Genomic DNA, 14,359 nt, shown 5'->3' with positions numbered 1-14,359 from the left:
CTGGCTCAATGCTTAGTTAGGGCTCTTTCTTGCCCCTGCAGAGGGCTTAGTTCCCAGCACTCATATGGTTGCTCGCAGCCTTCTGTAACTCTATATCCAGAGATCCGACACCCACTTCCGGCCTTTGAGGACATCAGGCACACACACGGTCCACACATATACATGCAAAAAAAGCACAAACACACACTTAAAAAATGTTTTTAAAAAGATATTACTCATGTGTTTGGAATAAATATATAAGTAAGTTCTTGTACACTACCATTTGTGTGTGTGTGTTTTTTTCTCTACCCGACTCCCTTTCTCTTTACAAATTGCCCCACTAGACTGTCAACTCCAAGGTTCTCTGCAGCACAGACTTATAGTTACTGTTCCTTTGGACATTTGTAAACACTTCAACTTTAATGGGGGAGCATCCCTTCTTTTTCTCCCTTTCCCCTGTTACATTCATCCGTCCATCCATCGACCCCATCCATCCATCTGTCCATCCATCCATCCATCCATCCATCCATCCATCCATCCATCCATCCAAGAAACAGTAGCTTGTGGCTGCAGCCAGCCTCTCCCCAAGCCAGAAGCCAAGCCTTTCCCCAGCTTTCTTTCCTCCCTCCTTTCACTGACCTCACCAGATCCTTCTCCAAGTACCATCTTGGGGCGGTTGGGACAAGTCTGTTAATAGTTTTGGACCTTGGCCCTAGGGTGTGGTCCACAGACCGAGGAGGCCCTTCCCTCCTGAAGTGTCAGGTTTCTGTGAACTGGAGGTGCCGAGTGAGTGAGCGAGCCTCCTCAGTGGGCTCTGATTTAAGTGTTTTCCAGCCGCCTCAGTTGCTGACTGTCTCAGGCTTCTTCACGTCCACTTGCTGTCTGCTTGTGGCTTCCTTGGCATCTGAAATGTGTAGTCTGTTGAAGGACCTGAGAGGATTTCTCCATAGATGTGCTCTTCTCCTTGGGGGATCCCCTGCAGGACTTCCTCCCTTATATCTAACCCTTTCCTGGCCCGCAACTTGAACTCTGCCTTCTCAGTCTAGGCTGACTACTTGCTGGCTTCTTGTTGACTCCCTTCTACTTGATTTCTTTACTTGTCAAGAGGCTAGAAATTGCCTCGGGGAAAATGGGTAAATACAAATGTGGCCTAATTGCATTGTCTTGTTTTGAGTCATGTCCTCTTCAGTTTCTGCTGCTTTTGATTGTTTCGTAATGTCTACATATAATTATCGTCTTAATACCATGTCTGCAGTTGTTAATTAGTTATCAGTAGGAAGTTCAGCATGACAGAAGCCACCAGGTCAGCATCGTTAAGGTTCTACACTTGCTAAGAATGTAAGTGGTTATGACAGGAATCCCCTGTTGCTTGTGCTGAATGAAAGTGGGGATTAGGAGCTGGAGATGAAGAATTCTTTTTCTTTGCTTTGGTTTTCTTTGTATAACAGTTCTAGCTGTCCTGGTACTCACTCTGTAGACCAGGCTGGCCTCAAGCTCACAGAGATCCACCTGCCTCTGCCTCCTGGGAGATTAAAGGTTTACACCATCACACTCGGCTTAAATGTTTTTTTAGATTTGCTTTTATTATTTTGGGTGTATGAGTGTTCTTTGCCTTTGTGTGCATCTGTGCACCAAATTCATGTCTGGTGTGTGAGGAAGTGATAAGCCTCCACGTGGGTGCCAGGAGTCAAACCTGGCTTCTTTGCAGAAACAAGTGCCCTTAACCACTGAGCCAACTTTCCAGCCCTGCTTTCGTTGTTTCTTTATTGTTGTTTTGAGACTGACTCTCTCAGACTCTCAAGCTAGGTTGGCCCTAGAATTCAATGTATGGTCCAGACTCACACTGAACTCCAAGCACACTTCCTGCTTTAGCCTCCCTCCCCTCAACCCCGAATGTGTGGTTACAGCTGTGAAATACTACATCTGGTTGAAATAAAAGTTAATTTAATGGTAAATTTTAAAAGTATATCAGCCAGGCAATGGTGGTACATGACTCAGGAGGCAGAAGCAGCTGAATCTCTGAGTTTGAGGCCAGCCTGGTCTACAGAGTGAGTTCCAGTATTGTCAGGGCTACACAGAAGAAACCCTGTCTCAAAAACCAAAATAAAGAAAAAAGAAAAATCTAGTATAATCAAAACAGTGATTTATGATATTTTATGCATTTGTGAATATACATACATATATACATATATAAGCACATTTTATAAATGTATATATACACATACTGAATAAAATGTGGACAACAGTTTTGAAAAGTTTGAAAAGTGCTTAAATTCAAACTACTTAATTTTTGAGTGAGGAGAGCACACAGAAAAACTAACAAACGTCCAAGGCAATTAGACACGCCTAGACCAGGAGGGGATTGTGGTCCTACTGCCCAGACCAACACTTTTGATACATTACCAGAGTGGAAGCCAGAAGACCTGGATTCTTTCTGCATAAGCAAACTTAGAAGAGAGGGAAGCACTAGGAAGTCAGAGTGGGCTGCAAACAGAGGGGCAGAACCCATGTCACACTACAGAGGGGCCAGAAAGGATGTCGCTGGAGAGACCCATCTTTGGCAGTAGGCAGGGAGGGCACTGAACGGCTGCGGCATGGCGTTTCTTACACGGAGTGTTGAGCTTCTTCTCCTGTTCCTGGAATAAAATAAGCTGAGAAAATCAATTCAGGAAAGGAGGGTTATTTTAGATCACAGTTCAAGGTACGGAGCTGTCGGCACAGGGAAGTCAAGGCATCTGGAGCGTTAGCAGTAGATGGTCGCATGGCATTGCGTTGTGTCCTCGTTCAGAAGAGGAGGGCGATGCATGCATTCTAGCGCTCAGCTCACTTTCTCCATACCCTGCTGTAGAATTCCCAGCTCAGGGAATGGTCCGCCCACAGTTAAGATGGGTCTCCCCACAGCAATGGCTATAATTAAGATGCCCAGAGGCCTGGTCTCCCAGCACAGTATATTCCGTCAAGCTGATGATTAATCCTAATAACCATCACAGCCCCACCCCTTGTCAGCTCAACACTCAAATATATCACTCCTTTTTAAAGGTTAATAATCTTTATAAATTTTTAATTTATTGTTGGGGTGACATGCAGAGGTCAGAGAACAGCTTTTTGGTTCTCTCCTGCCATCTCTTTATGGAGCCTGGGGACCAGACACAGGTTTCAGGCTTGTGTCACAGATGCCTTTACCCTCTGAGCCCTGCCTGGATAGCCCCACCATGGGGTAGACTATTTCACAAGATATGTACTTAAGAGAACAAGTGGAAAGAATAGAAAGTAAGTCACTTAATATAAACTGAAGGAAGTATGGCTCACCAAGTAGTACAGGAAACACCCAGTAGCCAGGCATGACCCCAGCGAAGCTTGCTAACAGTGGCACATGCTGGTAATCTCAGTCTTCTGAGCCAGGAGCAGAAAGAATGCTACGAGTTCCAGGCCAGTGTGGGCACCTAGCAAGACTTTTCATGAGAGGTTTTGTTTAGCCGGGCATAGCACTACAGCAAGAGGATAAGGGTTCAAAGCCAGTCTCAACAATTTAGTAAATTCAAGACCAGCCTACGCTACATGAGATTTGGTCAAACAAAACAAAGAACAAACAAAAGCAAAATTAATGAAAGAAAAAGTTTTATTGACTGACACAAAATTCTCTTTAAAAAAAGATTGTGTGTGTTTCAAAACAGGATTTCTCTGTTTAGTCCTGGCTGTCTCCTGAAACTCACTCTGTAGACTAGGCTGGCCTCGAACCACTGGGATCTGCCTGCCAAGTGCTGGGATTAAAGGAGTGTACCACCACTGCCGGGGCTTGTCTGTCTGTCTTATATGCATATGTGTGTGGGTTTGTGCTCATGAGCACAGTCGGTCATGATCAGAGTGTGTCTGATCCTTGGGAGCTAGGGTCTCAAGGAGCTGTGACCCACCAGAAGTGAGTGCTGGGAACTGAATTTGAGTTCTCTGAAGAGCAGTGTCTGCCCTCTCTCTTGATGGAGCCATCTCTCCACTCCCTCAAAATCCTCTTATTAAGCAGCAATAATATATTGCAAACTAATTGTCTATCTTTGCCTTATTATTTCACTTCTACCTCAAGACTAAAAAGCGACAACTCGGTCTGAAGCCCCCGATGACGCCCTTTGCCAGGATTTGTGTGTATCTGGTGAAATGGTGTCTCAGTTGCCCCTGCATTCTTTGGAGTAATGAATTGCAGACTTAAGGATTAGGCGTTGGATTCTGGTTAGGAACCTGGAGAAGGGGCCTGGAGAACAAAGTGGGGAGAGGGGAGTGGCTTCTAACTAGTTCTAAGAATCTAGCCCAGCAGGAATTCCTCCCAGATAAAGGCCAAAGCAGGCAATTCCTGAGTAAAGGTCATGGGGGAAGTTTATCCTGATGCTGTTGGGATTTAGGGTCCTGAGATGAAATGGATTCGGCACTGAAGTTCAGCGATCTAAAACGTTTCCCATGGTCCCTGAAGAAAGCAATGAGCCCAGCGTGAGAGTTTGAAGAAGAAAGGACACATTGCCTCCAAACAGAAGTGAAGTGGGTGCGGGAGGGAAAGAATGGGGGCTGGGTGGGTGGGCGGGGGCCAGTGGCACGGGAATAGGGAAAACCAGGATTTATGATTCCTCCTGGCGGGGGCGAGGCTGAGCGGATTCAGAGACCAGCCGCTTCCTCTGGGGGCTTAAGCAGACTCACTACATCTATAACACTTCTACACAGAAGTTAAGGAAGCCACCTTGGTGGCTGCCATGGCTTCCCTGCTGTCTTTCACTCTTACAAGGTGTCATTTCAGCAGTGTTTTATTGGCTGCTTTGCAATCAGTTTGAAGAGATTATTAGGTCAGGAAAGAGACCTCAGGCTGTTAAGGGAAGAGTTTGAGATAGACTTACAAAGTCATTAAAAGATGAATACTCTCATGGTACAGCAGATACCCTTTTCCCACATTACTGTATGCTTGTGTGTGTGTGTGGATATTAATGTTACACATACATCAAAAAGTCAACAATTTCTACACTTTCAACATTTTCCAAATATGTGCATTTAAGGTATCTTTTCCCGGGAGCTGGTGGGATGACTCAATGGTTAAGAGCACAAAGGAGTCCAGTTTGGTTCCCAGCACCCACACTGTGTGTTTTTGTTTGTTTGTTTGTTTGTTTTTGGGTCTGATTTAATTTCTTTGGAGGCTGGAACTGATCTGTATTATCTTTTTTTTTTATTGATTTTATCGAGCTCTACATTTTTCTCTGCTCCCTTCCCTGCCTCTCCTCTCCCCACTTCAAACCTCCCTCAAGGCCCCCATGCTCCCAATTTACTCAGGAGATCTTGTCTTTTTCTACTTTCTACTTCCCATGTAGATTAGATCTATGTAAGTCTCTCAGTGTCCTCACTGTTGTCTAAGTTCTTTGGGATTGTGGTTTGTAGGCTGGTTTTCTTTGCTTTGTTTAAAAACCGTCTATGAGTGAGTACATGTGATAATTGTCTTTCTGTGTCTGGGTTACCTCACTCAAAATAATGTTTTCTGGCTTCATCTATTTTCTTGTAAAATTCAAGATGTCATTATTTTTTTCTGCTGTGTAGTACTCCATTGTGCAAATGTACCACATTTTCCTTATCCATTCTTTGGTTGAGTGGCATTTAAATTGTTTCCAGGTTCTGGCTATGACAAACAAAGCTGCTATAAACATAGTTGAGCACATGCCCTTGTGGCACAATTGAGCATCCTTTGGATATATACCCAAAAGTGGTATTACTGGGTCTTGAGGAAGGTTGTTTCCTAATTTTGTGAGAAATTGCCACACTGACATCCAGAGAGGTTGTACCAGCTTTCATTCCCACCAGCAATGCAGAAGTGGTCTCTTTTCCCACAACCTCTCCAGCATAAGTTGTCATCAGTGTTTTTGATCTTGGCCATTCTTACAGGTGTAAGATGGAATCTCAGAGTTGTTTTGATTTGCATTTCTCTGATGACTAAGGATGTTGAGAATTTCCTTAAGTGTCTTTCAGTCATTTTAGATTCCTCTTGAGAGTTCTCTGTTTAGGTCTGTACTCCATTTTTTTTTTATTGGATTATGTGATCCTTTGGTGTCCAATTTCTTGAGTTCTTTGTATATTTTGGAGATCAGACCTCTGTCTGATGTGGGGTTAGTAAAGATCTTTTCCCATTCTGTAGGCTGTTGTTTTGTCTTGTTGACCATGTCCTTTGCTTTACAGAAACTTTTCAGTTTCAGGAGGTCCCATTTATTAATTGTTTCTCTCAGTGTCTGTGCTGCTGGGGTTCTATTTAGGAAGTGGTTCCCTGTGCCAATGTGTTCAAGTGACTTCCCACTTTCTCTTCTATATGGTGGCTGGCTTTATGTTGAGGTCTTTGATCCATTTGGACTTGAGTTTTGTGCATGGTGATAGATATGAGTCTATTTTTGTTCTTCTACATGTTGATATCCAGTTATGCCACCATCACTTGTTAATATGCTTTCTTTTTTTATTTGATATTTTTTGCTTCTTTGTCAAAAATCAGGTGTTCGAAGATGTGTAGATTGATATCTGGGTCTTCTATTCGGTTCTATTGGTGCTCTTGTCTGTTCTTATGCCATTACCAGGCTGTTTTCAGTACTGTAGCTTTATAGTAGAGTTTGAAGTCAGGGATTATGATGCCTCCAGAAATTCTTTTATTGTACAAGATTCTTTTGGCTATTCTGGGTTTTTTGCTTTTCCATATGAAGTTGAATACCGTTCTTTTGAGGTCTTTGAAGAATTTTGCTGGGATTTTGATGGGCATCGCATTGAATCTGTAGATTGCCTTTGGTAAGATTGCCATTTTTACTATGTTAATTTTGCCTACCCAAGAGCATGGGAGATCTTTCTTTCCACTTTCTGGTGTCTTCTTCCATTTCTTTCTTCAAAGATTTAAAGTTCTTGTCATACAAGTCATCCACTTGTTTGGTTAGAGTTACTCCGAGATATTTTATGCTATTAGTGGCTATTGTGAAGGGTGTTGATTCTCTCATTTCTTCCCCAGCCCTTTTATCATCTGTGTATAGGAGGGATACTGATTTTTTTTGAGTTAATCTTGTATCCTGCTACATTACTGAAAGTGTTTATGAGTTATAGAAGTTTCTTGTTAGAATTTTTGGGATCGCTTATGTAAACTATCATATCATCAACAAACAGTGAGAGTTTGACTTCTTCTTTTCCAATTTGTATCCCCTTGATCTCCCTTAGGTGTCTTATTGCTCTAGCTAGGACCTCAAGAACTATATTGAATAGGTATGGAGAGAGTGGACAACCTAGTCTTGTTCCTGATTTCCACACTGTGTGGTTTGAAGCCATGTGTAACCCCAGTTTTCAAGGTTCTGAACCCCTTTTCTAGTCTCTGTATGCTTGTATGTACTTGGTGAACCTGCAGACCAACAGAGACACAGATAAATAAGAATCGATAACAACAACAAAAACAGAAAAACTTTCCCTTTTAAACAAAATCACAGTTCTTTCATAAACTGTATATTGATTGTTTTCAGCAACAGCATACATTAATATCATTGCATGTTAGTACATAGGTACCTGTACACCTATATCCCCATCCTCCTTTCTTTTGAAATAAAGCCTCATGTAGCCCAGGCTAGCTTCAGATTTACTGTGTAGCTGAGGATGACCATGAACTTCTGATTCTCCACCCTCTGCCTGCTGAGTGTTGGGATTTACAGCCTTTGCACCACCATGTGGAGGGATATTTGATCACACTGTGGGAAGAAGTTTCTTTGTTCTTCTGCACCTGTTTAAGGCACCTTCTAATCAGTTTAATAAAGAGCCAAATGGCCAATAGCTAGGCAGAAGAAGACAGGCGGGACTTCTGGACAGAGGTAGGAACTCTGGGAGGAGTTGAGGCGAGGGGAATTCAGCAGCCAGACACAGAGGACGTCGGATGTACAGTGCCGAGGAGAGACAAGATGTGGCAGCATGGAGATTAGTGTAACTGGGTTATAATTAAATAAGAAGTCTCCATGTCATTATTTGGGAGCTGGCAGTCCAAAGAAATGCTGACTGTACCACCAGGCCTGTTTTTATGAGGTCCTGGGGATCAAACTCAAGGCTTGTGTGTGCTCAGCTAGCATTCTACTGACTGAGCACATCCCTACATAAATCTTTTTTAAATTTTTATTTATATTTTATGTATATGAGTGCTCTACATATATACCTGCCTGCCAGAAGAGGTCATCAGATCCTATTTTAGATGGTTGTGAGCCACCGTGTGGTTGCTGGGAATTGAACTCATGATCTCTAGAAGAGCAGTCAGTGCCCTTAACCTCTGAGCCATCTCTCCAGTCCCTTATATAAATCTTAATGGCTATAATAGTTACTTTTTTTATGGACATGTCATCATTTATTTACACAACCTACTTTGAAGGAACATTTGGTTGTTCCTGTTTAGATGATTTCTAAGTTTATTTTTAAGCTTTATTTTTCAGTAAAAAAAAAAAATGTCTCTGCATGACATGCATACAGTGCCCACAGAGACCAGAAGAGGGCGTCAAAGCCCTCTGGAACTGGAGGTACAGAAGGTTGCCAGGCACCCTGTGAGTGCTGGGAAAGGAGCCTGGGTCACAGCTGTGCAAGAGCAGCAAGTGCTCTGCCTGCTTAAGTCTCTGCTCAGGCATGTCTGTGCACTTGCCCAATTACTTACACAATAAATTCCTAAAAGTGAGCCTTTGAGTTAAAAGATCTTTTTTATTAGATTGGTTAGTTCAGAGGTAGAGTTTGACGTCCTGGGCTCAATTCCTCATATTTCTATAAATACACAAAAAGCCTTTTAAAAGTAAGAGCTGTAGAAAATTCCGAAGTTTTACCTACTGCCCATGTCTTTGTTGGTCCTTCAGCCCTGCCCTCTGGAATGCCACTGAGCAGTCACCATGTGTGGTCAGAGCCAGGTTTTATCTGATGCCTTTTTAATTTGCTTTCTACTTAGTAGGTTTAATAGTCGTTTGAATACAGCCCTTGTACCAAGTGCATCACTGTGCAGTTATGATGGCTGACCCGCGGCTGCAAAGACTTGTAGAACTGTCCTTTCAAACTGTCCTCCTTCATCTTTAGCCACCAGATGGCTACCAAAATCCAAAAGTGGCATCTAGGTCCCAATTGGCAGGAAGAGCACCAGGAGTAGAACCAAGACAGCCAGCTCACCTGGAGACCACCCACGTCTCTGGTGAGCTGTTTCCCTACCGCTGGCATCAGTGAATTGGGCTGACAGCGGTGGGGGGCGGGGTTAGGAAGAGGCAAGCGCCTGAAGCAATGTTTGCCGCCTAGTCTAAGTGCCATATAAATATTTGTTTAAATACATTAAAAAACTCAAAGGTGCGCCCACCTTCTGATGGTGCAGGGAAACCACAGAAGCTCACCCTGCAGCCTCAGGAGGTGGGGTGTTTTCAGCTGTGGGAAGGACCACACCAAAGCTAGGGTCTCTCAGACTGCTTACAGTTTTACCTGTACAGAGTATCTTGAGATGTCACGTTTTTTCTTAAAAATTCATTATGCCCTTTTGTGACACTAAAAACCCCCAACTGGGAGCTGGCAGTGTAACTCTGTGATGGGTGTTTAGCCAGTGTGCAAGGCCTTGGGCTCCTTCCCAACACTCAGCAGAATTTCAAAGTTCTGATTGGATTCAAATCTCTCTTAATCTCAGCTTACCCGAGGCTGACTCAATGAAGAAATTGGTGTGTTTCCCTTCCAGAATGTTCTCTGCGTGCCTACGTTTTATACGTTTGTATTTAGAAATGGATGTTTCCAAGTTTTCCTTTCTTTTATCCCCCTCCCCGCCCCCCTATTTCTTTCTTTTCATTTGTTACAGAATGACACATTGAAGTTTCCTTCTCCTTAGATTCCTTTGAAGTGTAAATGCTTGCAATATGTGTAGGGACTCCAGCTGCCAATCATTCCTGGTCCTGGATTCCTACCACCCCGAGCCTGCACACCTGAGAGAGATCTGTCTTCTGAGAGTAGAACCTACAGTAGGGCTTGGTCGCCTCGGGAAGACCAGAGCAAAGTGAGGGCATTGCCCTGGCAGACAAGGTTGCCCACTTCACTCCAGGAAAGGGACAGCCTCCCCCGACAAAGTTTAGCATGTGGCTAAAAAGACAAGAGCTAATAGTGTACAAAGGTCGGATTTCGAGGGGTTTAGGACTAAGAGCAAAAGCAACCGGCAAGGAAAGGGTTGCACGCAGGCCCTGGTGTTTGGTCCAGCGGGGATGGAGTCCGGCTCCATCCTTTACCACCAGCCCCGGCTGTGCCTGCGTGCCTCGGGTGATTCAGAGGGAAATTCGTGAAGCCAGGGGAGGGGCCGAGCCTACTTGGCGGGCTGCAGGGGGCCGAGGCGCTTTCTAGGCGCTGGGAAGGGTCGGTTCCTGGGCTGATTCTCGCACACCGGCGCTCAGGTCCTCAGGGCTGCAGGTACGGTGGGAGCCGCCGGCGCAAAGAGCACAGCGTGGTACTGGGGCGGGGCGCTGGGCTTCTCTCCTGCACACAGCCGACCTCTCCCTAGGGAACCGGGCCTGGCTTTGCACCTAACGAAGCTCTGGGTCCACCCACTGCTGGAAATGAATCTGGGGTAAATCGCTGACCTGCTGAGAACTGGCCTTGGTTTGGGGGGTAGGGGGAGACAGCGACAACGGTTCCGAACCCTACAAATACTTTGTTTTGCTTTAAATCACTAAATTCGCGCAATCCGTCCCAGCTCCTTCACACCTGTAAGAAGAAAGGGCCCGCTGGTCCGCACAGGTTTTTTGTGGGTAGGCTGATGCCTCGGTGTCCTCGGTGTGACTGCTCATCTCCAGATTTGTTCTTTTAGGAAAGCAGGGTTTTGAACCAATGCATAGAGCGTTTTTTCCAATGGACCCCACTCTTGTCTGCTGCTGAGGACAGTGTCTCACCCACCGTGGGAAAAGGACTACCTTTTGTTGAGTTATCCTGCTTAATTCCCCCAAGGACTCAGCAAAACTGGTGTTCTCGGTTTACAGATGAGGAATTTGCCCAGAGGTGAACTTTTGTAGGGCTGGCTCCCAGGGTAAGCTCCAAAGCCTGTCACCGCTGCAGCTCGCTGCAGTTTTCCAAGTACTAGAATTTTTGTTTGTTCATTTTGTGGTATTGAGAATCAACTTCTGAATTCCCAGCGCCCTAGGCCGAAGCTCTACCCCCAGGTGACACTTCTAACCCTACAAAATGATATATCAGACTTTTATTATTTTAGCAGATATGGGGGTTAAAGGAATCAGTACATTTGGACTGATTTCAGACCAGACATTTTTGTCTGGAGCGCGGTCAATGGAACGTTCAGGAACACCGAGGAATTGTTAAAATACAGATTCCTGGGCCTCCCCTAGATTTGCTGAGTAAGATTCTCAGGAGTGGTACCCAGGAAACTGCAGACTTGCAAACAGTACCCCACAGAGGGCCTTTCTTTTATCTTATTAAATAACAGGTCTGGGATTTTTTTTTTGTTCTTGTTGTTTTGTTTTGATTAGCCAAGAGTCTGTCTACAAAACAAAACAAAATGCGTTCTGGAAATTTGAAGAAAAATGCATCATAACCATTATTGAAGCTTGAAAAAATAGTATACATTTTTTCTCACTTTTAATATAAATAAAATCCTAATCTCTTGGCACGGGCTGCTGGCTTCTGGTTGAGTAAGAGCTTGCCTCAGGCTTTGTCCATCCAGGCACTGCCACGAATAGATCTTTGATTCCTAGAAGACCATCTCCCGGAAACACTTTTTTAAATATTTATTTATTATGTATACAATATTCTGTCTGTGTATATGCCTGCAGGCCAGAAGAGGGCACCAGACCCCTTTACAGATGGTTGTGAGCCACCATGTGGTTGCTGGGAATTGAACTCAGGACCTTTGGAAGAGCAGGCAATGCTCTTAACCTCTGAGACGTCTCTCCAGCCCCTCCCGGAAACATTTTAAAGATGTGAAGCAGCCTGGCCTTCTCCACTTGAGAGTCCAGCAGCACCAGACTCAATGCTCAGGATTTGAACTTAATCTTTTGAGACTTGTTCCTCCAGAGCTGCTGTTTGCCATAGAACAAGCTGGTCAGCCTCCTACATCTTTGGGTTTTAATCTGTTAAGTAGGAATAATAGCTGTGGTATACTTTAAAGCTTTGGCAGAGTAAGTGAGTTCGGGGTACAATCTGTAAATTAGCTCTCATGTGGTTGGATTTAGTAAATGTTCCCCCCTTTTTTGGAGCTTTATAGTCCTGTATTATGAGTTTCTCTTGTCAGTTTGCCACTAACAAGAGCTAAGATATTTGAGAATAAAACCAATCACTTTGATTTCCGCCAGTGGTGGTGCATGTCCCTAATCCCAGCACTGGGAGGCAGAGGCAGGCTGATCTCTGGTCTATAGAGCTAGTTCCAGGACAGCCAGGGCTACACAAAGAAACCTTGTCTCAAAAAGCAAAACAAAAAACAAGTTGAAATCACTGGCTTTTGTTGTTGCTTTTTTTTTTTTAAGATAGGGTCTCGTGACTTAGTCTAATTTAGAACTCACTATGTAGCTGTGGATGGCCTTAAACTCAGAATCCTCCTGTCTCCAAAGTGGCATTCTAGACAAGTACCACCAAGTGTGCTCTGATCATCTCAACCCCACCGTCATGGCCAGCATTGTCTACTGGTGTTTTTTTTTTTGTTTGTTTTTGTTTTTGTAGCAGGGTCTCACTCTGTAGTCCTGCGGGCCTGGAATTCCCTATGTAAAACATGCTGGGGTTAAAGGCCTGCACTACCCACATCTGAAAAAGATTCTTTCTTTCTTTCTTTCTTTCTTTCTTTCTTTCTTTCTTTCTTTCTGTCTTTGTCATTTTTCTGGTTTTTAAAATTTGACATCTGCCGAGGAAGAGCCTTCTCCTCTTCCCCCTCATATACGTCAGGGCTGTGGGCTTCCAGTTCTTGCTTGAGTCAATGGATTATAGTGTGTTGGTGTGCTGACTAATTTTGATCCTGAAGTGCCTGGTTGGGCGGGCTGCTCTTCCCTGGCTCCCTTGCTTTGTTAGCATTGCCCGCCCCCCTCCCCCTTGTTCAGGACCTCCTTGCTTTGCAAGCCGCCTCCCACCCCAGTCTGTAAACACTGACATTCCTAAGGCTTTAGGATTAGGGGCAGCAGAAGAGAGTTGTGAAGAATCCAGTCTGCTGAAAAAACTGTAGTGTGAATACTAATTTTGTTGCTTTGAATTCTGCTCCGACTTTATACTGTATTTACTCAGCGAATCTGTGGGTTTTACGTAAGTCCTGGACTTTAAAGGAAATTTGGCAGGAGATTGCCTCACTGTTACCTTTCTCCAGTTTATTTAATTTCAATTTGTTTAAATGAGCAAACGCTTCCTAATTTTTTCACGAGCCTCATCCCGTGCATCCAAGTAACAGGAACTGTAAGGGGTAGCGAGGAGGATTACTTCTCTGTCATGAAGGTCTCCCTGTGGATAGCCCTGGGTGCACTGGAACTTGCAGACTAGACAGGCTGGCTTTAAACTCCCAGAGATCTCCCTTTGTCTCTGCAGTGTTGGGCTTAATGGCATGTGTCAACACACCTGGCAAGATTTTTAAAAATGAAATTTGATTAAGGAACTTAATGCCTATATTTTATACCTGTCTTTAGGACCATTGTGAAGTAACCACCACCGTGAGTCTTGATGACAGTTGGGCTAGGGATCGTTTCCACACCTAACAATGTGTGGAAATCCCCAATAGTTCCTCACTTCTCAGGCAGGGGATTCCAGTCTCTGTCCAGTTGGCGTTGCTATGTGTTCCTCATGATATTCTTTTTATTAGCTTTTTGCCTCTATTTTTTTCATAATGTTTAAACATTTTATCACATCTATTAATCTGCTCTGTGTGTGCATACATGTACATGCACGGAGAGGTCTGAGGACAACCTGAGGGAGTCAGTCTCTCCCTTGTACCATGTGGGTCCCAGGGAATGAACCTAGGCCCTCCAGGTGGCAGCGAGTGAGTTTACCAGAGTTTACCAGCTGAGCCATCTCACCGTCCACCCCCAAATTAACTTAATGGGCTGTATTTGATGTCCTCATTTCCCAGCTTGGTATTTTTGCTGCAGACATTATGAACGGGTTTTATATCTGATTAAATAAAATGAGTTCTTGATAAGGCTGGCAGTCCTTTCAACGTCACTAAGAGCCAGGAGATAGTGAATTGTCCTCCCAGAGTGGCTGAGCTTCTTTGGGGAACAAAGCGAAAGGATCCTGCGCAGTGGGAGGAGTCCCTGCGGAGATGGCTTGCTGAGCGCCCCATCCGTGTTTACACTGGATGTTTGATCCCATCTCCTGGTGGTCCCCAGTCCTGAGATCGCTGGCCCTCCAGGAATGCTGCTTCCTGGTTCCCAGTGTAGAGCGTCCT

General features: G+C 44.4%; 1 protein-coding gene across 6 annotated transcripts in view; it reads left to right on the top strand.

Moving 5' to 3' along the window:
* Dnmbp (dynamin binding protein) overlaps positions 1–14,359 on the top strand; it is a 96,591-nt gene that overhangs the window by 56,358 nt on the left and 25,874 nt on the right. The gene's annotated exons all lie outside the window — the stretch shown is intronic.

This window comes from Microtus pennsylvanicus, chromosome 5 (assembly GCF_037038515.1).
Source record: "Microtus pennsylvanicus isolate mMicPen1 chromosome 5, mMicPen1.hap1, whole genome shotgun sequence".
Classification (NCBI taxonomy): Eukaryota; Metazoa; Chordata; class Mammalia; order Rodentia; family Cricetidae; genus Microtus; species Microtus pennsylvanicus.
Note: the sequence above shows the minus strand (reverse complement) of the source record. Positions and strands in the feature narration are given on the sequence as shown.